The 26,248-nt window shown below is 41.5% G+C and overlaps 1 protein-coding gene and 1 pseudogene across 1 annotated transcript in view; one reads left to right on the forward strand and one right to left on the reverse strand.

Annotated features, from left to right (window-relative positions):
- Nucleotides 1-26,248, reverse strand: part of SLC16A10 (solute carrier family 16 member 10) — a 147,590-nt gene that overhangs the window by 98,615 nt on the left and 22,727 nt on the right. The gene's annotated exons all lie outside the window — the stretch shown is intronic.
- LOC132500127 (mitochondrial dimethyladenosine transferase 1-like) lies at nucleotides 14,062-15,090 on the forward strand (annotated as a pseudogene).

The following is a 26,248-nucleotide window of genomic DNA, read 5'->3' on the forward strand; positions in this document are numbered from 1 at the left end:
TGATGAGACATCGAGAGAGTAGTTTTTTGGCAAACTCGTCAAGTCAGATACTTTTTCAATGAGTATTAATCTTAACGTCTTACTGCGTGTCTTGGTTTTCCAGGATATGCCTTTCCAGAAATTTCAAGGGAGGTAAGTGAAAACCACTCCATGCCCATATACATTTATCAAAACATACTATCAATTCTACAAAGGCTCACCCCAAACTACTTCCATTAGCCCTGGAGATGAACTAATAATCTGTAACTTAATAACACTGCTTTTAAGGTCAATAATGTGAGCTTTAGTGCGGTTAGTTATAGAAACAGAAAGATCTTTGGATTAAAATAAGTCTCTGCAGATTTCATGATCTATTTAGATCTAGTTGAGGAATTTAGAAACAAAAATAAAGACTAATTCAGAGTTAAAATTATTTTTATTAATAAAAGTTAAGGGCTTCCCTGGTGGCGCAGTGGTTGAGAATCTGCCTGCTAATGCAGGGGACACGGGTTCGAGCCCTGGTCTGGGAGGATCCCACATGCCACAGAGCAATTAGGCCCGTGAGCCACAACCACTGAGCCTGCGCGTCTGGAGCCTGTGCTCCGTAACAAGAGAGGCCGTGATAGTGAGAGGCCCGCGCACCACGATGAAGAGTGGCCCCCGCTTGCCACAACTAGAGAAAGCCCTCGCACAGAAACGAAGACCCAACACAGCAAAAATAAATAAATAATAAACTCCTACCCCCAACATCTAAAAAATAAATAAATAAAATAAAATTTAAGATATTTTAATAAAATACTTTTCTAACTATATTTCATCTTCCCAGTATAGCAGTACTAAGGTTAAAGTATGATTATCTCTAATGAATTGTGCTATTTAGCCATCAGCACCTATGAAACCAAGTGCCCCTAAAACTGAGTTCCCTTACCAAGTTTATAACTATTCTCTCTATCCAAAACTTTATTCCCTTTCTTGTCCCCTCTGAACTCAGTCCTGTGCTAAATGAACACTAATCAACCAGAGTCCGATGACTAAGGTTGCTGTTGTAGATAACATCGTTAATGTACTAAAATTGCTGTTGTCGATATTATCATTAAAGTGCAAACTCAGGTTGTCTCTCCAGGACCAGATGAGCTCAAAGACCACCTGGCAAGAGATTTGTAAACCGGAGACATCCTGACTCCGAAACCACAATTGAGAAATGTCACAGAGATGTCACAAGACGATGAGGAACCCCAGCTTCTTTGTTCTTCCCCTTTGAAACATCCCCAACTCTAAGACCATGATGAAGCAGATCTGAGGCTTGTCTCACACTCCCTTGCTTGGCGCCCTGCACTAAGCCCTTACTTTGCTACAGACACCCGCTGTCAGAGTTTGGCTTTCTGTGCCACAGGCACATGAGCACACTTACAATTCAAAGTCTTACTAATTAACAGTGAAGAAAATTTCCAGATACTGCACAATGAACTGAACTCTGACAGTTATTAATGGATGAAACTGCAGAGGTAGGAAAAACAGTTGATAAGCAGAGTTTATAAACATTTGTTTTTCCTATAGAAAGTCTGTAAGGAACATTTCCTACTTCATGTCTTCAGAGATTTATTTTTACATCATACTAAAGATCACACTAAAAATTATCACTCTCTGACACTCCCACTCAATAACCTAAGCCAGAATACAGTTTTAGGGATTCAGCGAAGGAAAAGCACTCTATTGGGGAAATTGAAAAACTTTTAAAGTTTTTTTTTTTTTTCAAGCTATAAGTACAAAAGTCTATTTCTCAGCCATCAACCAACCCTGAATAATTAGGTTCAGAATGAGCAGATAAAAGGCCCTAACTTAAGAGCTGAAAGCACAGGGCCCTCTGTATTTCTATGGCCAATCCCACCACCCAAAGTTTACTTACTTCATGGCAACTACAAAGCCCACTGCTAATCAAGAACCCCTCCATCTTATGTCTGAGGATGAGATCACTCTGGACTTAGACCAATTTTCTCTTAGGACCTCAGGGTGTTTGGTTTGCCCTAATGCTTCCTGTCAGCGTGTCCTGGTGCAGAGCCCTGGAGCCCATGGCTTCTTCCCACCTCTGACCAGCTAACTTTCCTGCTTCTTCTCATCCAGTCCTGACCCCCAGCTCTGGGCCTTCTTGGAGATTTAAAAAGGAAAAAAAGGGAGGAGGTGGGATTTAAGCCAGTGTCTCTCTGATGGTAACATAACAGAAACTGTACTGCTCTTTTTCTGATGAATGAATGTTGGTGCCTCCTTTCAGGAGGGCATTTAGGTGAGAAAGGACCCTTCGAGCTGAGGGTCACAGAAGTTAGTATGAAGAAGGACAAAAACAAATCCAGCACCCCAGGGAAACTATCTCTGATGAGGAGCTCCAATTCCTATTTGCCCCTTAGACCTACATCAGAATACTTAGGAACGTTTACTGGTTGTTAGTCTACTGGAATACAACAGAATCAGACGAAGTTACTGCCAACTCCTGAATCTAGGGTTCAAACAGTGAACCAAGTAATTGAGGGGCAGTGAGCCTCAGCCAGTAGGTCTCCCTGATTTAATTCTCACTAAATTAGACACCGAGAAAGGAGACTGTCAGACATAGATCCTTCTCCAGAGGAAGCAACAGTCTCAGAGCAACACTAACACATACCTGAGCGTGGGCATGAATTACACAAGTGAATAAATAATTGATCCAGAGGCTGAAAGGGAAAGGATTCTTTTACACTGTAGTAATCTGAAGAGACTTCTTTGAAGAAGAAGAAGAAATAAAAATCCAGAAGCAAAGTTATTGTGGAACCAGGCAGAGATCAGCCTGCTAGGATGGGGACAGGTGGGAGGAATGGGCTAGAGTCCAAAGAAACGCCTGAAGATAAAAACACACACATGGGGAGTAATAAGATCCAGCTCACACCGGCTCCAAGATCATGCTGATCTTTTCAGAAGGAAAGTTAATATGCAACATGTGAGTAAAAGGCAAAGGTGAAAATATTATGCCACGAACAGGTGAGGCAATATTTATTTTCTAAATGAAATGATTCTCAGTAATGAAGAACTAGTAGTAAATAAAATACCAACAGCAGTCATTATGCTCAGCACCCCTCTCCCAGGAGACAGGCAATGGTCAGCAACTGAGGGTGAATCCAACTCAGCAAACAGCCTAAAAAGAACCCACCAATTCTCTCTGGGAAGCAGAAGCTGTGCTGAGTGTGCTAAGAACTTGATAAGAACCGGGCAACAAGAGCTCTCACCTAAACCAGGTGTTCTGTCTGCATAGAAGAGCTGCACCTGAAGGATCTCAATCGTGTCCTGGAAGCTTTCAGAGCAGAGTGAAGCAAAAGGCCAGAGTTCCTCCCCAGCCAGCCACTGTGGAGAAGGGAGTTCTTTTGTGGAGAAGGGTGCACAGTCCAACAAGCATTAAAGTTTCTCTTGCCTGGAAAATCAGTGACCCAGTCCAGCCAGGATCGCAACTCCCTTCTGACAGCACATTGGGTTCCATCTTTAAAATCCCAAATCACCTCCTTCTTTGTCTATGCAACTGAAGTGGGTTTCTAGGGAATACCAAGAAGCAGACTAGACTAAAGCAAAGGGGCAGAGTCAGGTCCAGATTTAGGACATATACGAGCAAGACATGGGAGGCTGTCAACGAGGGGAATGCATGAGCAAAGGGCCATATCTATCAAGGCCAAGAGACTCACAAGCAACCGTAAGGCAAGCCATGGTCAAAAAGCCCATGGGCTCCCAAAGTGAGAAACCAGGACGGTGACAGGCACAGGGACAGGGGGACAGGAAGGAAACTTAGTTTGGAGCAGAAATCATTCCTGGCATTACATGCTCACGTAAAAACCACCTGCTTAGTATAGTAAAGGTGTGTTCCTGCAGAATTTACTATATACAGTGGGAATATAGTAAATTCAGGGGAATTACTCTTCTGACCAAAAAGCTTCACAGGTCTGTTTTATCACATTAGATTTCATGTTTGTATGATCCAACTTGAAGAGAGCTTACTTTTCTATCTGAAACAAATCAACAGAGGCCACTGAAACTGTACAGTCACAGTAAAGAAAAATAAAAATTTTTAATGATAAAATTCATGCTAATAATTATCTTTATGCTGTGCAATGCCAGTCTTAAATACAAATATAAGAATGTTTAACTCATATGCAGAATCACTGAAATTACACAATTTACATTTCACAGCCCATCCCCAGAAGGTACCTGGAGCTAGCCAGAAGAGATCAATTCAAGCCAGGCTCAAGGAGGTTGGAAGGAAGAAGAGAAGGTGCTGTGTGCGTGCAGCCAAAGCAACAGGAGCATTCCTCTGGGCACACGGGGACTCATGGGAAGAGTGTGGGCTCTCAGGGGCGGGTGGGGAAGGGGGGCAGTGTTGCAAGCATACGCTCAGGCCTGATGGCTGCTGGCTTTTCTCTTCTGGCCACCAACCAGATCAAGGCTGTGGGAAAATAGAGCCAGGCATCTCTCCTGCCCATTGGCCAGCCACTGCAATCCATGCTAAGGGACACCCAAGGGGTTTTAAACCTCCACACCTGGACAGAGTAGACACTTGGATTGGGGGCGAGCTAGAGGCAGACACACCAAACGTGTCTGCGTGCTGCCAGCCTGGGGCAGGGTTGGCTGTCACCACTCCCCACAACGCTGCGAGACGTAGGCACCTGACCTCAACCCTCCCTGAACTTGTACCCAGGCCCCAGCAGGAGGTGGAGGGTGACAGCAGAACATGGGCCTCCTCCTCCCCAACATGAGCCAGTCAGCACCCCAGGCGAAGGGTAGCAGTGGACATGGCCGGTGGCTGGAAGGGGAAGCAGAACAGGGCCTAGGGATATGGAAAGGTAGAACTGCACATGAGCCAAGGCCCCAGACCTCCAGCACAGGCTCCACTGTCCCACTGGACCTCATTTACAAAATAAGATCAAATACAAAATTATCAAGAATTTCAAGATGCTGACAGCAAAACATTAAACCAAGCATGGAACCCTTCTGAGCACAGAGCCCTTTGGGACTGCACAGGCCACATGTCCAGGAAGCCGGCCCTGCCTGATTCTCTATAATTTTTCATGTTATAACATGAAAAAAAATTTTAAAGGAGGCTAATCTGTAGCTTTCCACGAAGTTTCCTTAAACTACGCTTTAAATGGAAATGGAATAACACCACAATTTCTCTAAAAAATATGTTCTTCCAAATACAATGAAATCTTGATAATGCTGGTGCCAAAGAACTAAACTAATCCGGGCCTGCAGGGTAATTAGACTGCTTCAACTCCTCCAACAGAGTGAGGGAAGCATGTGTGTCATTCTGTTTTCCAGGTTATTATTTGAACCGTGACTCATTTAAACTGGAGGTTTAAGAAGATGGTCGTATTGTATACACAAAATCACTTGGCAATAAACATTCCAAATACACTTTGAATAAATAAATAAATGAATAGAAATATTTGACTAAATACTTCATATTTTTTCCATTAGGGAAACAAAATTCCCACTTGCCTCATATCCACACAAACACACACAATTTAAAAATTATTCCCCACAAGATAAGCTGTATTTCAGAGTGGCTCAGATTATACCAGAAGTTCTGAAGAGTAAAAATAACCCTGACACCTTAAGATAGATTTTGTCAAATCAATTCTTCCTTTTTCTTTTTCTTTTTGTTTTTTTGGCCATGCTGCACAGCATGCAAGATCCCAGTTCCCCGACCAGGGATCCAACCCGCGCCCCCTGCATTGGAAGCTGGGAGCCTTTAACCACGGGACCGCCAGGGAAGTCCCATCAATTCTTTAAAAAATAATAATAATAATAATAACCATTCTGCAGTGATTGCAACAACTCTAATATCTTGTTCAAATACTAATAATTATCACTATGATATGATGGCCATCCTCTTTCCAAAAAGGCTGTCAAGTAAACTACAGTACCTGTTGGCACACAGCATAAGTTAAAGTCACCAAGATCAGTGCTTAAAATGGTTCATGGATGGGTGCTGGTCCATCAACTACTTATTACCAGTTCACCACAAGATAACTAAAGAAATTGAGAGTGTTTAGAAATGTTTATAGCAATTTGAAAGGGGAGTTTTATGTCTGATAGATTTACAATATAAAATACAAATCCAACATTATATGTTGCTTTTTTTCCTTTTTTAGTAATTTTGGACTGGAGATATACACACAATAACAGATTCCTATCGGCATTTTACTTTACTTCCATTTAAGGTATGAAATTTATACTGTGTAGAAACTCTTAAAGTGCAGAAAAACATATTGAAAATGCAAAGGCTGCCAGAGTTATCTGGCCCTAAATTAAACTAAGTTAAATCTCTAAAACAGTGACATGTAGGAAAACTAACATGTCTCAACTCAAATCTCTGGTGCAGGGGCCCATTTTTGTGTACTTATGTATACTTTAAAACAATGTTAATGAGCACATTTCACACTGGTATTATGCCAGTGATTATAAATAGACCCAGAGGAAAATATCTTGATTATTTTTCCAAGAATCTGAGAAAGTATTACACAGAGGAAAAGGAGAAATGGAAGAAATACTTCATGAAACCCAAACTAGAGATGTTGGAAGAACAATGTCAGCATCTTTCTCTGAATGTCAGTGTGATTCTGCAATATGAAGACGTGCAAATCAGCATTTATAGAGACAGATGCAAGCAATACAGTTGTGACCACATTTTTAATATTTCTAAATATTTTAATTTCTATGATGGATGTTCCCATTAATACTACTTAATGATTTAAACCAGCTACATATTTAAAAACTGCCCCTATGGGACTTCCCTGGTGGTCCAGTGGTTAAGACTTCACCCTCCAATGCAGGTGGCACGGGTTCGATCCCTGGTAGGGGAGCTAAGATCCCACATGCCTCAGGGCCAAAAAACCAAAACATAAAACAATACTGTAACAATATTGTAACAAATTCAATAAAGACTTTAAAAATGGTCCACATAAAAAAAAATCTTTAAAAAAACTGCCCCTAATCAGCTTTAAAAGAAATTCCTTTATCATGGAAATTATGTGTGGATACATAAAATATTTGAAGGAAGACATCCAAAATAATAAAAATAAAGACCAGAAATCCTACCAGTACCATGGTTTCCAAACTAGTAAGGTTATGGAGTTCTTTTGTAGTGTTCTTTAGTTTCCAAAATTCCAAGTCCAAATAAGGCCTGGATACGATCAAGTTTCAGACAACTTTAAATATATTCACCATAACTGTTTTTCATTTTTTTCTGAGAGACAGAGTTAACAACCCATGGCACAGTGGGGTTAACAGCAATTATTTAAGTCCAAGATAAATGCATCCTATTTTATTTGGCTTACTCACTCCTTATACTAAGAGGTGAAAATCTGTCTCTTCCTTTCTTATATTAGGATATCTACTGATATCTAAGCACATCTGTGTATTTGATTATAAAATCTAAATATAATACAAAATATTCCTGCCAGTACTTCATGGCTTCAACATGTCCCGAATGCAAACAAATAGCAACAATTTTTAAAACACTGTAGGGGACTTCCCTGGTGGTCCAGTGGGTAAGACTCCGCGCTTCCAATGCAGGGAGCCCAGGTTCGATCCCTGGTCAGGGAACTAGATCCCACATGCTGCAACTAAAGATCCCACGTGCCACAACTAAGACCCACCACAGCCTAAATAAATAAATAAAATTTTTTTTAAAAAAACAAAAACACCATAAAGACAAAAAGCAAATGACAAACTGGGAAAAATATTTGTAGCTCATATCACTGACAAATGGCTGAGCTTCTCAATAAATTAGGAATTCCTACAAATCAATAAAAAAGCCAACATCCCAGTAGAAAAACAAAGGATATAAGAGACAGTTTAGAAGAAGGAAATACAAATAAGTGACTCTCTGAACACAAAAGATCCTCAACCTTATCCATAATTATTATTAAAATTACCCATTGGGCTTCCCTGGTGGCGCAGTGGTTGAGAGTCCACCTGCCGATGCAGGGGACATGGGTTCGTGCCCCGGTCCGGGAAGATCCCACATGCCGCGCAGCAGCTGGGCCCGTGAGCCATGGCTGCTGAGCCTGCGCATCCGGAGCCTGTGCTCCGCAACAGGAGAGGCCACAGCAGTGGGAGTCCCGTGTACCACAAAAAAAAAAAAAAAAAATTACCCATATAAGATACCATAATGATTACCTATTACAATTTTCCATAATATAATTTTACCCAGAATAAGAGAAACATGTTATAATGAAATACCACTCTTTCTCTAACACACTGTCAAAAGCTGTTAACTAATTGTGTTAGTGCAATTGAGGGTAAACTGTGCATTCTCATATACTACTTTTGGGAATGTAAAGTGGCACCACCTCTACGGAGACAATATGGTAATTTTTGTTAAAATTATAAATACATACCAAAAAGCATATTATTGGGTCAAATGATGAAATTAAATTCAGATGGCATATATTAGAGAAATATATCGTATCTATGTTCAATTTATTGAAGTTAATAACTTGTGGTTATATAAGAGGATATCCTTATTTTGAGAAAATACACATTGAAGCATTTAAAGGGAAAGGGCAATAATATATTCAACTTAAATGGCTCAGAAAAAATGTTTCCTCGAATACATGTATGTATATGTAAATGAACAGACAGAGAGCACGAGAGAGAGAAGAGAGCAAATGATAAAGCAAATGGAATAAAATGTTAGGAGATGATAAAGGGTTTTCAGCAATTCTTTACACTATTCTTATTCTTGCAACTTTATTGTTAAATAACGTTTTTTAAAGTGTGGGAAAATGCACATACCCTTTGACCCATAACTTTCCCTTTTAGAATATAAAACCATTTGTCAACTCTTGCTACAGATGATGAAAAAGAATGAAGCATCTCTATGTGCTGACTGGGCCCATCTCTAAAATATATAATTTAGTTTAGAAAGTAACATAGAATATTTACTACTTTTACCCTGTTTACTTCCAATTAGAATCTGAGGAGACCTATTTGTGTGTCAGTGATTTTTTTTTTTTTTTTTTTTTTTTTTGGCTGCACTGCACAGCACGTGGGATCTTAATTCCCTGACCAGGGATCAAATCCATGCCCCCTGCATTGGGAGCACAGAGTCTTAACCAGGGAAGTCCCTGTGTGTCAGTAATATTAAGTTCAATCTTCTTTTCAGAACTCCTGGGCTGATTTAGCCCAGATGATAAGGTCTGTTCAGAAGATGTGGCACATGGTTACCAAAGACAGACAGCCCACTCAGTCCCCTTGATCTTGGCTTCGTTGAACCCATTTGCCTTCAGAGTCACAGCAAAGTCCCACCCCCATCTTCTTCAGCAGGACATCTCCTGTTACTGTGCTTGCCTTTGGTCCCACTCCTGTTTTGATGTTTCTCTTTCCCTGGTTTCGTCCTCCTAGGGCCCTGAAGTATCTTCTGGATGGGGATGAGGACATTTCCTTAGTCAGATCTGAGCCAGCTTCTCTAGTTGTGTGGGGCAGGAGAGGAAAGTAAAATTATGTGCTGATACCTATTCTCCACTGCTTTGAGCCCTTCACAGCTTCCTTCCTAGCAGTCCACTTTAGCAAAACCACCTGGGCTAAATCACCTATGGGTGCCACACAGGACTGAGTGAATGAACAAAAAGAGGTGTAAGGCTACCACAACTTTCAGGAAATTCACTTTCCAGGTTGTACTTTGCCTTTTACTGTTTGCATCAGTTTTTCAATTGTAATTAATTTCCTAAAAATAGAGTAGATTGTCAACAAGAAGCCCTACAAGGCCAATGGTCTGAATGACAAAGTTCGTCTGTAAATGTTTCCCCTTGAGGCAGCAAGATGTATTTACTTTATATTTTACATTTCTTCAATGACATTGCATATTTTTTCGTGCTATATTGTATTTCTAATCTGGTGAGTTGTCTGTTGATGTTTTTTACCTATTTTTGTTTTGGAGTGGTAGTCGTCGTAAAAACTGTAAGTTAAGGTAATAATGACATCATATCCAATGTTCTGTCCATCCTGAAAAAATGGCCCTTAAAATGTCAATAATTTGCCTCTGCTCTCTCTCCCTTTCCCTCCTTCTTCCTTGTGGTACAGTAGAAAGGGCACTAAATTTGGAGGCCTAAAACGCAGGCTCATTGCTGAGTCCCTGGGATTTATCTACTTACATATAAAGTGAAGGGGCTGGATTAACTGGTCAGCAAGGCCTTAGATGTCTAAAATTCTTCAGTCTATTAGTCTTTTTCTATTCCCTCCCCAATCATCACCAGCCTCATTCTACCTATGATGGTAAGATGAGTTAACTGTGAGTTAATTACAGGACTTTCTTTTTGGTAGCCATAAATCACTGGTGATATAAAAATCAAAGGAAGAAGTACAGAGAAAAGAAATGGTCCTTCATGCCCTCAGAAGTTTCAGTTTCTATGTAAATGATAAAATTAGTTAAGATTCTACCATCTCAGGGTCAGACTTTGGCTCTGTTGAGGATGTTAATGGCATTATTGCAAACAAATAGCTTCAAAGCAAATAACCAAATATTGACTAAAGCAGACACAGTCCAAAATTTTGGTTTATTTTGGTAGTGCAAATGAATAAGCTAGTCACATCAGCTTTGATCCTCCCACTTCTTGTACCAATCCTCTTCAATACTCTGATTTCCACACACTTGCCCTCAGCCAACTTACTTCTAAAAGACAAAATTTAAATAATCAATTTGTGCGTTGCTAAAGCAAACCTGGTTTAGAATGTTTTTGTTTTATCATCAAAAGGGCCACTACTTTGCATTTTCTAGTATCCCCCATCCTAATATCTGCTATTTTCTTAGAAATGCAAATTTTTCTTTAAAAGATCTGGCTCCCCCAAAAATATAAGTACAATTTTTTTTTTTTTTTTTTTTTTTTTTACAAATGGTGAGGGGAGAAATCCACTCAAAATTCTACCATTCTAATACAACTACTGCTTGTTTGTTTCTCCATATTCCCTTCATCTTCATTCACGTTCGTGCACATTTTTAGAGTCACAGTTGGGTGATACACCCTGACTATGTATCACCATCAAACATTTTCCATGTTGCTAGATAGAAGTCATTATCATTATCAGTTGCAACATAATTCATAAAGTAGATCAACATCATTTATTTAACCACTTCTATATTTGGGGGCATTTGTCTCCAAAGTTTTACTCTTTTACAGTAATGGTATCGTGAAGATCTTCATGCATAAAGCTTTTTCTTAGGAGTCATTAGGCAAGGTCCTAGGGAATGAGATTCTGGGTTAAGTGGTCTGACTTATTTGGCTTTTTTTTTAATGTATTTATTTATTGTATTTATCTTTGGCTTCATTGGGTCTTCATTGCTGTGCGCAGGCTTTATCTAGTTGCGGTGAGCGGGGGCTACTCTTCATTGCAGTGCGCGGGCTTCTCATTGTGGTGGCTTCTCATCGCAGAGCACGGGCTCTAGGCACACGGGCTTTGGTAGGTGTGCCACGCAGGCTCAGTAGTTGTGGCTCGCAGGCTCTAGAGCGCAGGCTCAGTAGTTGTGGTGCCCAGCCTTATTTGCTCCGTGGCATGTGGGATCTTCCCGGACCAGGGCTCGAACCCATGTCCCCTGCATTGGCAGGCGGGTTCTTAACCACTGCACCACCAGGGAAGCCCTGGCATTTTTTAAATAGACCTTGCCAAATTGTTTTTTCAATCAAACAGTAAGGATTATTAAACACCTAAGTGTGATGCTAAAAATATTATGGCATGTGAGAAATATTCCCTTTTCATGGGTGTGGGAGGTAATGGGTCACTAAAGGCAGTGTGATAAGACACACTACACTCCTTCGGCCCCTGATTCCTCAACGCTTGGGACATAATAAGCAACATCCTGCTACAGTCCTTTCATCTGGTGGTAGGAGGGCAAAACACTCCTTTAGGTTTCAGTAAAAGGATAAAGAAAGAGTTTGTAAGGTTCATGACCTTATTTTAAAAGTATCACACCTAGAAATCTGAAGAGACAGTACTTATTTTTGTTCAACTTGTACAGTGATCCTTTTTCTCAAGACCTGATTCTTCTCTAGACACCACGACTGAAAAAGAAAGAATAAGGGAGCAACCAGAAAAATGGCTTCAAAGAAACAAATAATGGAAACACTTTCTCACTACTTATAAACAGCAAGAAATAATGCTAGCCAATTCTCTTCATCCTGTAACATCTTTATCATTAACAACTTTCCACTTTTTATCATTACTAAGACAACACATGATACATCTTTTTTTTTAAGTATTTCTGCTCTTTTTTTAAATTTTGTTTATTTTTGGCTGATTTGGGTCTTCATTGCTGCGCGCGGGCTTTCTCTAGTTGCGGTGAGCGGGGGCTGCTCTTCATTGTCGTGCACGGTCTTCTCATTGCGGTGGCTTCTCTTGCTCTGGAGCACAGGCTTTAGGGTGCATGGGCTTCAGTATTATCTTTTAATTCATATACAAAAACGGAGATGTAGAAAGCCCTCGGCCTTCCAACAACAACAACAAATCCCACTGCTGTGGTATGATAGATATAGGAAAAAGTCTGAAAGAACACAAAATCAATTGCAGTTGTCCCTCAGTACCTGCAGGGGATTGGTTTGATATCCCTCTTGGATATCAAATTCCAGGGATGCTTAAGTCCCTTATATAAAATGGTGTACATCCTCCTATATACTTTAAATCATCTCTAGATTACTTATAATATCTAATACAATGTAAATGCTATGTAAATAGTTGTAAATACAATGTAAATACTATGTAAATAGTTGCCAGGCATGTGGCAAATTCAAGTTTTGCATTTTGGAACTTCCTGGAATTTTTTTTCCCGGAATATTTTCGATCCACAGTTGGCTGAATTCACAGATACAGAACCGTAGACATGGAGGGCCTACAATACTATACTAGAAAGTAAAACAAGATCCACTACATATAGGCTTTTGCAACTTGCTTTTTATGTAGCTTCTAAATATATACTTTTCATTAGGAAATATTTACAGCATACATAAAATTATAGGAACTCACCAACCAGCTTTATCTTTTTAAATATTTATTTATTTATTTTTATTTGGTTGTGCTGGGTCTTAGTTGCGGCAGGCAGGCTCCCTAGTTTTGGCACATGAACTCTTAGTTGTGGCATGCAAACTCTTAGTTGCGGCTGCATGTGGGATCTAGTTCCCTGACCAGTGATCGAACCCGGGGCCCCTCTATTGGGAGTGCAGAGTCTTAACCACTGCGCGACCAGGGAAGTCCCCAACCAACTTTATCTAATCTAACGTTTTGCAATATTTGCTTTAGATTTAAAAATATAGAGAGTTGAAGCCCCTCGTGTGCCCCCATTATCTGTTTCCCTCCCTCCCTTCATAGAGATAAATCACATCCTGAATTAGCTATATCATTTCAATGCGTGTTTTTATATTTTTATTACATAAGTATGTTTCAATAAAATATATTTACCTTATTCAATTCTAAAACGCATGCCTTTTCATATTATATCTCTAAAACTGGGATGCACCTTACTATCCACAATAAAGCACTACATCACAATTTAATCTGCAGGTTTTCCCCTTCGTCAGTGTACATAAAATAGGGGTGCATCTTAGCAACAGTGTTTTAGATTCTATGAAATGTGGTAGTATTTTTTCCATGTTTTTTTTTAAATGAAATGTAAATGGTATCATGTTAAACATTCTACTTCATATTTTCATCCAATACTATGAGATTTACCAATACTGTTACATGTATGTGGCATCTTTAAATGTTCTTAACTCACTACTACACACCACAAGATTAGGAGTCCTCTAGGTAAGGAGCAAGTCCTATGCTAGCTAGTGAAAATGGCAACCATTATTGCTCAAATGTGTGTGCTTGGCTAAAACAAAGAAAAGGAGTAACGAGATGGAAATAAGAAAAAAGGGAAGGAAAGAAGATAAACAGAAGACGCTTCCTTGATATGTAAGTAGCTGGGGACAGCAGACAACTGCGTAACTAAACATGATGATTCAGGAATAAAAATGATGACAGGAGGAAGGAACCGCGGGGAAGGACCTGCGTGAGAGCTGTGCGGCCAGGCCGGGGCTCATGGCCGCCTCCAGGACACTCGGCACTTTCCGTCTCCCGCATTACCCACGATTCGAGAAATCATTAAGTTGTTTAGACTGCAAGCCATGAAGCAGCTATCCCAGAATTTTCTCTTGGACTTGAGGCTGACAGATAAAATTGTAAGGAAAGCTGGCAGTCGGATAAATGCTTATGTTTATGAAGTGGGCCCTGGGCCTGGGGGAATCACAAGATCCATTCTCAATGCCGGTGTTGCTGAACTTCTTCTGGTGGTTGAAAAGGGTAGTCGATTTATTCCTGGATTACAGATGCTTTCTGATGCAGCACCTGGAAAACTGAGAATTGTCCATGGAGATGTCTTGACATTTAAGATAGAAAGGGCTTTTCCAGAAAGTCTCAAAGACAGTAGGAGGATGATCCTCCAAATGTACATATTATTGGAAATCTGCCTTTTAGTGTATCAACTCCACTGATTATCACATGGCTTGAAAATGTTTCTCATAGAAATGGATCTTTTGCTTATGGCAGAACCCAGATGGCTTTGACTTTTCAAAAGGAAGTGGCAGAGAGACTTACAGCCAGTACAGGAAGCAAGCAGCATAGTCGCCTCTCCATCATGGCCCAGTATCTCTGTGACGTTCAGCACATCTTGACAATTCCAGGTCAGGCTTTCATCCCCAAACCAGAGGTGGACTCAGGGGTGGTGCATTTCACCCCCCTGACCCGGCCCAGGATAGGGCAGCCATTCAGGCTGGTGGAGAGAGTTGTTCAGAATGCCTTTCAGTTCCGAAGGAAATACTGCCATCGAGGGCTTGGAATGTTATTCCCTGAAGCTCGGCGATTAGAAAGCACTGGGAAACTGTTACACTTGGCAGATGTGGACCCTACTCTTCGACCCACCCAGCTCTCTGTCTTACATTTTAAGAGCCTCTGTGACGCATACCGAAAAATGTGTGATGAAGACCCACACCTCTTTGCTTACAAGTTCAGAGAAGAACTCAAGCAAAAATCAGAAAAAAAGGGGATGACAAGGAGAGTTACAGAGTGTAGCTGCTACTTCAGGGGCTGGCAGCCGACTGGATGTTGATTTTCACAGTGTTGCACTTCTCATATGTGTGCTCCCCAAGTGTGACTTATTCCCCTTTTACAGCTTGGTAAAGAGAATAAATATCATCAAATAAGTGAAACCAGCAACTTAACCCATATCTGGATTGACCTGTATTACGCCTTTCCATGGCTCTGTTTCATAAAAACACTCCTCGTTGACAACCGACGTTAAGCTCTGGACGCTGAATTCTCGCTCGAGAACGGAGCTGAGATCAAGGTTGGCACTTTCCAACTGACTGTCCAGGGACTGGTGACACATCTGCGCCCTCAGCAGAGTTCCCCTGTCCCTCTTGGTGCTGTTGGTTTTTCGTTTGAAGGCGCAGAAGTGCCCCGGACCAGCTTGGGCTGCCCGTCCTTGCTGGGCGGCTGTTCAGCTGGCCGAGCGTCCGGGTCCTCCGAGATCCTCAGTCTCTGGAACTGGATCTCGATGCCTTTGGTAGGGCTGCCCTGCTTCCCAGTCTGGTGGTAGTCCTCCTCCTCGTCGTCGCTCAGAAGGTCACTCTCTTTGATGAGACTGTCGGAGAAGTCGGCCAGGCCCTCTTGGGAGTGTTTCTGGGCATCGTGCCTGCTCCCGGCCGGGGGGCAGCCGCTGCTCTGGGTGCCACTGCTCAGGCTGCCCTCATCTCAGTCCAGCGAGCTGCCCTTGCCCGGCTCCCCGGGCCACTCACTGCTGGAGGAATTTTTAAGGACTTTTAAGGACCTGGATGAAGCTGCAGTGAGAAAAGCACATTTTCCCTTATGATAGAGGAAACGATTCCACAATGTGTTAATTTTTGCCTTGTAGGTTATCAGATATAACATCTTAATTAAAATTTTATCACCTCACTTCAATCCTGGGACTATCCTGGGACTTGGGCAAAAAAAAACGTAGATACTGCAAATATGGACATTTTTTATTTATGTTTATTTGAAATTTTAAGTTGGAATTTGGCATTTTTAGAGGACCAATTACCAGAGCTTAATTACTGAGAACAATAAGCTATATATAAACTATCATAAGGGCTAGGATTCTTATTACTAATGAATAAATTTAAAAGTTCATTTTACAGCTAATTAATGAATAAATTAGCTCTTGCTAATGAATAAATTTAAAAGTTAGTTGCTAATAAAATCTAGGTTCCTTTATTTCACTAAAGTACTTTGTAGTTTGAGAACTAAGATTACACCATATTTCTCTGCCCACCTTCTCACCTGTTTATTTCCCTTGCTGCTCAATTAAAAGTACAAAAATGGGGGCTTCCCTGGTGGCGCAGCAGTTGAGAATCTGCCTGCCAATGCAGGGGACACGGGTTCGAGCCCTGGTCTGGGAAGGTCCCACAAGCCACGGAGCAACTAGGCCCATGAGCCACAACTACTGAGCCTGCGCGTCTGGAGCCTGTGCTCCGCAAAAAGAGAGGCCGCGATAGTGAGAGGCCTGCGCACCGCGATGAAGAGTGGCCCCCACTTGCCACAACTAGAGAAAGCCCTCGCACAGAAACGAAGACCCAACACAGCCCAAAATAAAATTTTTTTTAAAAAGTACAAAAATGCTTTTTCTCTCTCTCTCTCAAAAAAAAAAAATGATGACAGGAGGAACTGTTCCCTGGAAATCTGTGCTATTGCTACTCCAGAGCCCAGCTGGAGATGCAGTCTGCTCATGTCAACCAAGCAGGCACTAAGACCCCAGACCCCACCCGCCTTTACCCAGCCAACTCTGCTCACTGACTCCAAGGGGGCCCAACACCAGCATCAGGACAGGACAGGGCAGGCCACAGGGACGGAGAGACGACAAGCAAGCGGCATTTACACAACAGGGACTGCAGTCTCAGTCTGCTTCCTCTGCTTCTGCTCCTCCCTGCCCCTCCATCCCACCTCCTCTCTCCACTCCCCTCCCCTGCTCATTTATGTTCCTCCTTTCTATTACTTTACTTGAGGAAGTCTACTCGAAGACCTGTGTCCACTGTCTGTCTGTCTGCTCTCCTACACACATAGACACACACGCACAATCATTCAGTGAAAAGCCATAATGATCACTCGGTACTAGATTTTGCTGATGAGACATAAGAAAATTTCCATTACTGGTTCCTAAAGCCAAACTCCAGTTTTAGCTTATTCGGAGTTTTAAAAGGTAAGAAAATAATAGGACTAGAGTTCCTAATAGCTTTTTATTTTCTCTTTCCATATGATACAAAAATACCTTGGTGGAGACAGATTTTATTTCTAAAAAGAGCCTCAGTGGCCAAACACACATACAGAGCCCTTACCTTCCAGAATCAGAGGCATACTGTGATAATTAGCAATATAATACGTCCCTGTAAGAATTAACACTTAGATTGTATTTTGCCCCTTTATCTCCATTTAACCACAAGCTTATGACACTAGTTTATCTAATAGCTGCTAAAAGAGAAACACCCATATTTATGCACATTTCTTAAAAAAATTAAAGTATTACTGGATTCATTAATAAATGTACCTTTTAAAGAAAAATAGAATTCCTCAATTAATTTATTAATAAACTATATCTTTTTACCTTTAACAAAGATAATATTTTAAACTCTAGTGTATTTTATTTAGTATAAGGTAATAGAACTAAACAGTCTCCAACCATTTTACTGATTTTCTTTCTCCAAAACGTTCTGTAAGCCATAAAATCTGCAGGTATTCTGGTGTTTTGGAGCATTCTGCAACTTAAGTTCCTGTTACTTGCTGACATATTTGATGTGTATTTGAACATAAATTATTGGAACATTCTTTCAAACTGTCAAGTTTGATTGACTCACTTTCTGTCAAGTTATCCTAATTAACCCACGGCCTTCAAGCTTTGGGATTATTGCTGTCAATTCTGTACAACCATTTGTTTAATGCACAGTCTGCTCTAATACCTTCCATGGTGAACCTGCAAATATAAACCCTTTTTGATTTTTACTCATTAACTAGACATTGGAAAGTACCATGCCGTATAATCTGTATTAATGTGTGAATACAAGTTTTGCCTACTTCATATGAAGCATTCAGAAAGAACTTATTAAACAAATAAATTCTCTCAGTGAAGGACTTTCATTTGTTCAAAAACTTCACTGAATGCCCACTATGTGTCAAGCACTGTTCTGGGCAGTACAGATGTAATTGTAAACAAGGCAGACATAGATAGTCCCCGTTCTCATGGGCCTTATACATTTAGTAAGGAAGACAGACATTAACACATAATTACAACCAAACAGAAAGAAAGCTAATGCCACAATTTGTGCCTTGCACAGCACCTGCCCAAGTTAAGCTCAGTACATACTGTTATCGTTACCTCAATTTCAAAAATACAAATAGTCTACCTGGTAAAGAACTATGTTAAAGTTATAAATCAGGAGTGATACAAAGGGAGGAAAAGAGATGATAGTCATGCTTCAAATTAAAATTGTGGTATAGTGGTGATGGACGCACAACACTGTGAATGTACTTAATGCCACTGAAGTGTACTCTTAAAAATGGTTAAAATGATAGATTTTGTTATATATATTTTACTACAATAAAAAAACAGCATTTAAAAATTGTATTAGGTTGTTAAATGTTGAATCAACTTCACCAAAGACTTATAACACGTGAGAACTTCCGCATCTCAGAATGGTGCATAAAAGGTGGAGAGAAGGGCCTCCCTGGTGGCGCAGTGGTTAAGAGTCCGCCTGCCGATGCAGGGGATACGGGTTCGTGCCCCGGTCTGGGAGGATCCCATATGCCGCGGAGCGGCTGGGCCCGTGAGCCATGGCCGCTGGGCCTGCGCATCCGGAGCCTGTGCTCCGCAACGGGAGAGGCCACAACAGTGAGAGGCCCGCATACCGCAAAAAGAAAAAAAAAAAAAAAAAAGGTGGAGAGAAGAGGAAGCCATACAGCACACAGATGAAAGCAGACAGAAAGTGTGAAACTACTTTGCTTCAATTCTCTTCTAACCTTACTGAATTGTTCAGTTCACCTACTCTGCTCACACAGCCCATAGAGCACAGCTGAGAAGGAAAAAAAGAAAAAAAAAAAAAAAAAGGCCACAACCTTAGAAACGGGTTTCACTACAAATTCACAATTTCCAATATTTCCAGTCTCGGTTCAGTTCTCAGAACTCTTCTCAATCCTTTTCCTTAACAGTAATCAGCTCCCAAACCTTTGCCACTCTCAAATCTGCTGTTAAATCCCACGTTATGCTTAACACATACCCTCCTTCTCAGAGGAAGCAAAGGCCCCCTCAGTTTCCTGATCCTCACCCAACCCTACCCCTCCATTTGTTTCTGTTCTTATTTTCCCCTCTCCAGGTCCTGAATAGGTGGCATCTCTGGCAAATGCACTGCCCCCCGCCTCACCAGCAGCAGCAGCTGTGCTCTGAATTCCCTCATCTGTGACCTGCTCATGAATCTTATTCCATCAACTAGCCACTTGGTAACTTGACCTTCTCCCTCTCTACAGGCTCCTTCTCCTCAAGCTACTCGCATGTTTAAAAAAAATTGTTATTCCCCTCACCCCTGACCCTAATCCTCTTCTAGCTACCGCCTTACTTCTCCCCTTTCTCACTTCTAAGCTTGCACCGCCATCCCGACCTCCCAGTCACTGCTCCACAGACTACAGTCAGGCCCCACTCCCTGCACAACCAGGCCAATGAGTGTGCGCTAGCTGAAGACATCAGCGATTTCCCAATGACTCACTTCAATGGACCTTCTTCCATTTTTTAAAAAAATAGAAAATCTCAGCCATATTTGACTCTCTTGATTGGCAGTACCACCATTCACCTAAAATCACCCAAGTGAAAAACCTGCCTTTCCAGAGTCCTTGCATACTATTTCACCTCCTCATTCAGTCACTCACACACACACACACACACACACAAAATACATAGTATTATCCTCTTGTTAAATTAAAAAATACATGTAAGCTTATAGAATAAAATGAAAATTAAAATAAGGTGCACGAGAGACAAAAACATATGTCCACACAAAGACTTGCACGCAAATGCTCATAGCAGCACTATTCATAGCAGGCAAAAACTGGAAACAACCCAAATGTCCATCAACATGTGAATGGATAAAAAATTGTAATATAGGCATGCAACGGAATACTACTCAGCAATAAAAAGGACTGAACTGCTAGTACAGTCGTCCCTCAGTATCTAGGAGGAGTCGGTTCCAGCAACCCAGCAGACACCAAAGTCTGCAGATGCTCAAGTCCCTTATATAAAGTGACGAAGTATTTGCATATAACCTATTCACATCCTCTTGTATACATACTTTAAACCATCTCTAGGTTGTAACCCAGCAGGACCCTTTGGGGCCTTCCCGGGACAGACCCCTCCCCCATATCCTCTGCTTTAGCTCCTCTCTGAAGTGTGTAGATAATAGTGTCTGATGCACATTTCCTGAGTTATTTTACAGATGCTAAAACCACCACCAAATGGAAGAAATTAACTACTTGACCACGAGCATGTAGCCCCCAGACCTAATGGCACCTGAGGATTGATACTGTTAACCCCTGTGACCCTGGCCTGTTACCTCACCATCAACCAATCAGAGAATTGTGCACGAGCTGATCACACACTCTGGGACTCCCCTCCCACACCTGGCTTTTCAAAATGTTTTGCTGAACCCCACGGGGAGTTCAGGTGTTTTGACACAAGCTGTCCTAGACTCCTTGCTTGAGGCTCTGCAATAAACGCTGTGCTCTCCCTCACCACAACCCGGTGTCAGTAGATTGGCTTTACCACCTACCTCGGGCAGACCCAATTTGGTTCAGTAACAGGTTACTTATAATAACTAATGTAAATACTACGTAAACAGTTGACAGCATGTGGCAAATTACAGTTCCGCTTTTTGGAGCTTTCTGGAATTTTTTTTCTGAATATTTTTTATCTGTGGTTGGTTGAACCCAGGATAGCGAAACCATGGATATGGAGGGCCAACTGCACATGCAACGACATGGTAGAGTCTCAAAAGCATCATGCTGAGGGAAAGCTAGACACAAAAGAAAACATACTGTGGGATTCCATTTACAGAAAATTTTAGAAAAAGCAAAACTATAGTGACAGAAAGCAGATCAATAGTTGTCAGGGGCAGAGGTTCCAGGGATAGACTGGTTGCAAAGGGGCATGCAGCAACATCCTGGGGTGATGGAAGGTCCTGTATCATGACTGCAATGGTGATTACATTACCATATACATTTGTCAAAACTCATCAAATTGTAGACTTAAAATTGGTAAATTTTATCATATGTAAATTATCCCTCAATAAAGCTGACTTCCAAAAGTTAAAGTGAGTCTTCTAAAATGCATCCTAGGGACTTCCCTGGTGGCGCAGTGCTTCAGAATGTGCCTGCCAATGCAGGGGACACAGGTTTGAGCTCTGGTCCGGTAAGATCCCACATGCCACGGAATAACTAAGCTCATGTGCCACAACTACTGAGCCTGTGCTCTAGAGCCCATGGGCCACAACTACTGAGCCTGCATGCTACAACTACTGAAGCCTGCACACCTAGAGCCCGTGTTCTGCAATAAGAGAAGCCACCGCAATGAGAAGCCCATGTACCGCAACGATGAGTAGCCCCTGCTCGCCACAACCAGAGAAAACCCGTGAGCAGCAACGAAGACCCAAAGCAGTCAAAAATAAATAAATAAATACATTTTAAAAATTAAAAAAAATTAAAAATTAAAATGTATTCTACTAAAGATTTCTGTGTCTGCATTTGTTTTCCATAGTCCTAATTCATATTTTAGTTCTATGGTAATTCAGTCCTGTATAGAGTACTGTGTTTCCCATAAAAATACAAATCCTTCTCTGACTGGAAACAATACATAGAATTCTGTTTTATTTCCAGAAACCTTATCAAGGCAACAATTTACAGTGTAAGTGTGTGAATTTTGTTATTATCAAAATGGGAGTATCCTGACTGTGATAAATAAGTAGTATGTCTCTGATTCCACCTGCAGAGCAATTTCATTGACTCTCAAAAAGGTTCTTTGGGAACCTCTTGAATGAAGACCTCAAACTCCAAAAGGTGAACACTGGTCTGTCTTTGAGACACTGTACCCATGTGGAAAACACGAGACAAGGACTTCCTCCTTATTTTATTCCCTTGGGATTGAAATGTGTACTTTTCTTTATTCCCATCCCACCCCAGCACCTAATAAATACAGTAGTTTATGTTGACTTCTTCAAAATATTTAAGGCATAAATAAATGGAACTGCTGTCAGCAAAAGACTCACTTCCTAAACAATCTATATTCAAACCAATTTTATAATGTTATCAATTTGCCTAATCCTAACAATTTGACTTCCCTGGTGGTCCAGTGGTTAAGACTTTGCCTTCCAATGCAAGGGGTGCAGGTTCAATCCCTGGTTGGGGAGCTAAGATCCCACATGCCTCATGGCCAAAAAACCAAAACATAAAACAGAACCAATACTGTAACAAATTCAATAAAGACTTTAAAAATGATCCACATCGGACTTCCCTGGTGGCGCAGTGGTTGAGAGTCCACCTGCCAATGCAAGGGACATGGGTTTGTGTCCCGGTCCGGGAGGATCCCACATGCCACGGAGCGGCTGGGCCCGTGAGCCATGGCCGCTGAGCCTGTGCATCTGGAGCCTGTGCTCCGCAACGGGAGAGGCCACAACAGTGAGAGGCCCACGTACCGCAAAAAAAAAAAAAAATGATCCACATCAAAAAAAAAATCTTAAAAAAAGAAAAATTCTTGCCTACTCCTAGTAACCAGAAAGACATACACAAGTTGCAAGCCTTAACCTGTTAAGGCCGTTCTGTTAATCCTTAGCTGGGGTAAACCTATGAATGCCTACCCGAAAACCACAAGATAGTGTATTAACGTATGTTCCCTGTGGTTCCACATACAGTTTCCAGAGTTATAGAATGATCGCACTATAATGCAGGGGAGAAAAGGGTGAAGGCAACTAGTTTCCATTCACTTATAATTAGTCTTAGAAAGGCTGATTAATTATGACAGTTCCACTAACTCACTGACTTGCTTTCCAAAAATTAAGGATATTTCCAGCTAAATAGAGTAATTATCCAAAGATTAGTGGCTTAATTTATCCTCTTAAGTGACCATAAATAATAGGGATTACATTGCCTTGACATTTTTCCATAACCCATTCTCAGTTGCCACCAGACACCCAAAGTCATCATGATGAATTAGAGGAAGAGACAGTTTAATTGGATTAAGCATTACTTTTATCTGATTTTTTTCCAAAAAATAATAATAGTCTGCCTTTTGCTTTAAGTGTCTCAATATTTGTTTCCTAATCAAAGCTACAAAAAAAAAAACTACCACGTATACCAACTAATTATAATAGCATACACATAATGAACACTAAGTTATACGAAACAGTGTATTTTCAAGTCAATACCAAAAAACATACATTGCTCTTTTGTGATTCCTGACCTTTGGTATTAGCAAATCTCGCTGGTGTGTTGGCATGGGATTTAAAAGACTATATGGCTTCTGTTTCTCAAACTCTGAGGAAAAAATACTTGAGTTGGCCTTCCCTCTGCCTCCCCTCCCCATGATCACTGGATATCAAATTGACTTGTCATCAGGCCAGTACTTGAATTCAACCTCACAAGCACAACAGTAGACAAGCATGGTCCAAACACTGCCTTAAACCCTGACATATGCTTTAATACAGACCTTGTAAATGAAGCCAAAAGGTACTAAAAGATGAAACAGTTACTGGAAGGGTAGGGGGTAGGGGCGTCTTGGCTTACAAAATAAGGCAGATACCCTCTTCTTGCACAATCATCAATTCCCTTTCACCCACCCCCTGCTTTTACTGGTTCTTCCTCCAGGGTCACTGCACTTCCAGCACCTTCACCTGGGCTTCAATCACAAGAGAGCAGTTCAGAACCTGAATTCTGAGAGATTACAGCACAGCATGTGAGTCAACACACACGCCCACGTACAGGGACTCTGCCAACCTACTCAGTAACAAGAGTGTCTGACGTATCTGTTGTGCATCCAAAGCACTTTGACATTCTTTTATCTTACTTGAGTCTCACTGCTACAACTGAGGAACTGAGTAGCTGACTCAGTTCCTAAACTCTGTGAAGGCTGATCTACAAGATAACATCTTCCTGTTGAACAAGTTTTCCACCACTATCAATACTTTACATTTAAATTAGAAATATATAAATTAATTGAAACGATTCTAAGCCACTCCCACAGGCTCTTGGTCTAGAACACCTTTTAAATAAGACTTACAGACTGGTTTAATTAATTATACGGTGCATGCAAGAAACAGTAAATGCCCATAGTGTCAGAGGTCATGTAAAACTAAAGGGGAAAAAAAAAAACCTAAGTCTTAGGACTAAGTTTTGGAAATACTTAAGACAATGACAGTAAAAAATACAATCTGACCTTTGGAAAGTTGCAAATCTGAATTAGAGAAATCTAAATGCTGGAAAGATTTTTTTTTTTTAAGGATGAAGTGTTGTTACTTTTAAATAAGATGATTTCAATGCAAACCAACTAAGCTACCTAGGAGCAGCCCGTGGGACTTCTTGAGACAGAATTTCTCAGTTTCTATGATTACATCACATTCCTCATAAAGAGACAGGCTCTTTCCAAAGCTCTACCTCCAGCCTCAGCTCCACTCTGAGGCTCCAGGTTTACGTGTCCAGTTAGTTATCTGCTTGACATCATCCCCTGATGTCCTGCTGGCATTTCACACTCATATGTCTAACATCTGAGTCAGCCTTTCCCTGTCAACTCCTCCTCCACATGCCCCTGGTCCTGTCAGTGGCACCATCCAGGACTGTCTACATCATTTGTAGGGCCGAGTACAAAACGAAAATGTGGGGCTCCTAGTTCAAAAATTATTTAGATGCTGTCCCCAGGCATAAGCATCATCTGTTTTCATGTCACTGTCCACATGCATCACTTGCCAGACTTCCCTCAGTCTGTCCTTCGAAATGCCTCACATCTAGTCCTTCCTTCCCACTTCCACTGCTGGGCCTCAAATCGACCCCGGCTCTCAGCCAAGACTTCCGTAACTGATGTTCCTCCTCTTTCTTTCCCTCTGCAACCCAGTCACAACTTTTTTTTTTTTTCTTTTTTGTGGTACGCGGGCCTCTCCCGTTGCGGCCTCTCCCGTTGCAGAGCACAGGCTCCGGACACACAGGCTCAGCAGCCATGGCTCACGGGCCCAGCCTCTCCGCGGCATGTGGGATCTTCCCGGACCGGGGCACGAACCCGTGTTCCCTGCATCGGCAGGCGGACTCCCAATCACTGCGCCACCAGGGAAGCCCCCAGTCACAACTTTTTAAGGCACACTTCAGACATCCTTGATATCGTCCCATTGCCTATTAAATCACATGCAAATTTCTTAACTCGGCACTCAAACCTTCCATTCCCCATTTTTCCCAGCCTTATCTTCTGGGACTTTCCTCTACAATTCCTGGGCTCTTGCCAAACCAAATTCCTTGTCATTCATTTAATGAGCCCAGCGTATAGTTGAGTATTAAAGAACCTGGGTCCTGGGCTTCCCTGGTGGCACAGTGGTTGGGAGTCCGCCTGCCGATGCAGGGGACACGGGTTCGTGCCCCGGTCTGGGAAGATCCCACATGCCGCGGAGCGGCTGGGCCCGTGAGCCATGGCTGCTGAGCCTGCGCGTCCGGAGCCTGTGCTCCACAACAGGAGAGGCCACAACAGTGAGAGGCCCGCATACTGCAAAAAAAAAAAAAAAAAAAGAACCTGGGTCCTGATGCCAGAGACTTAAGTTCAAATCTAGCTCCACTACCCACTAGCCTCAGTTGCCCATCTAAAACATGAGGCAGCATAAGAGTAGTTTATACCATAGGATAAATAAAACAATATAAAATACATAGTAAAGCACAGTAAGACGTTCATCATTAGCCTGTACCCTCCCCTGGGATACCTTTTCTGCTAAATCTGCTGAAGAAAGTCTACCAATCCTTTAAAGCCTAACTCAAAAACTACCTCCCTAAAGCCTTCCCTGATCATCTCAGTCAGAAGTCATTTTGCCTTCCCCTAAAATCCAGTATCTTGTTTACACTGCATTTAACATGGGTGGCATACCGCCTTCAAGTTCTTTATGTACATAGCATTTTGTCTCCCCTCATAACCTCTCAA

The sequence above is a fragment of the Mesoplodon densirostris genome, chromosome 12, assembly GCF_025265405.1.
Source record: "Mesoplodon densirostris isolate mMesDen1 chromosome 12, mMesDen1 primary haplotype, whole genome shotgun sequence".
In the NCBI taxonomy this organism is placed as follows: domain Eukaryota; kingdom Metazoa; phylum Chordata; class Mammalia; order Artiodactyla; family Ziphiidae; genus Mesoplodon; species Mesoplodon densirostris.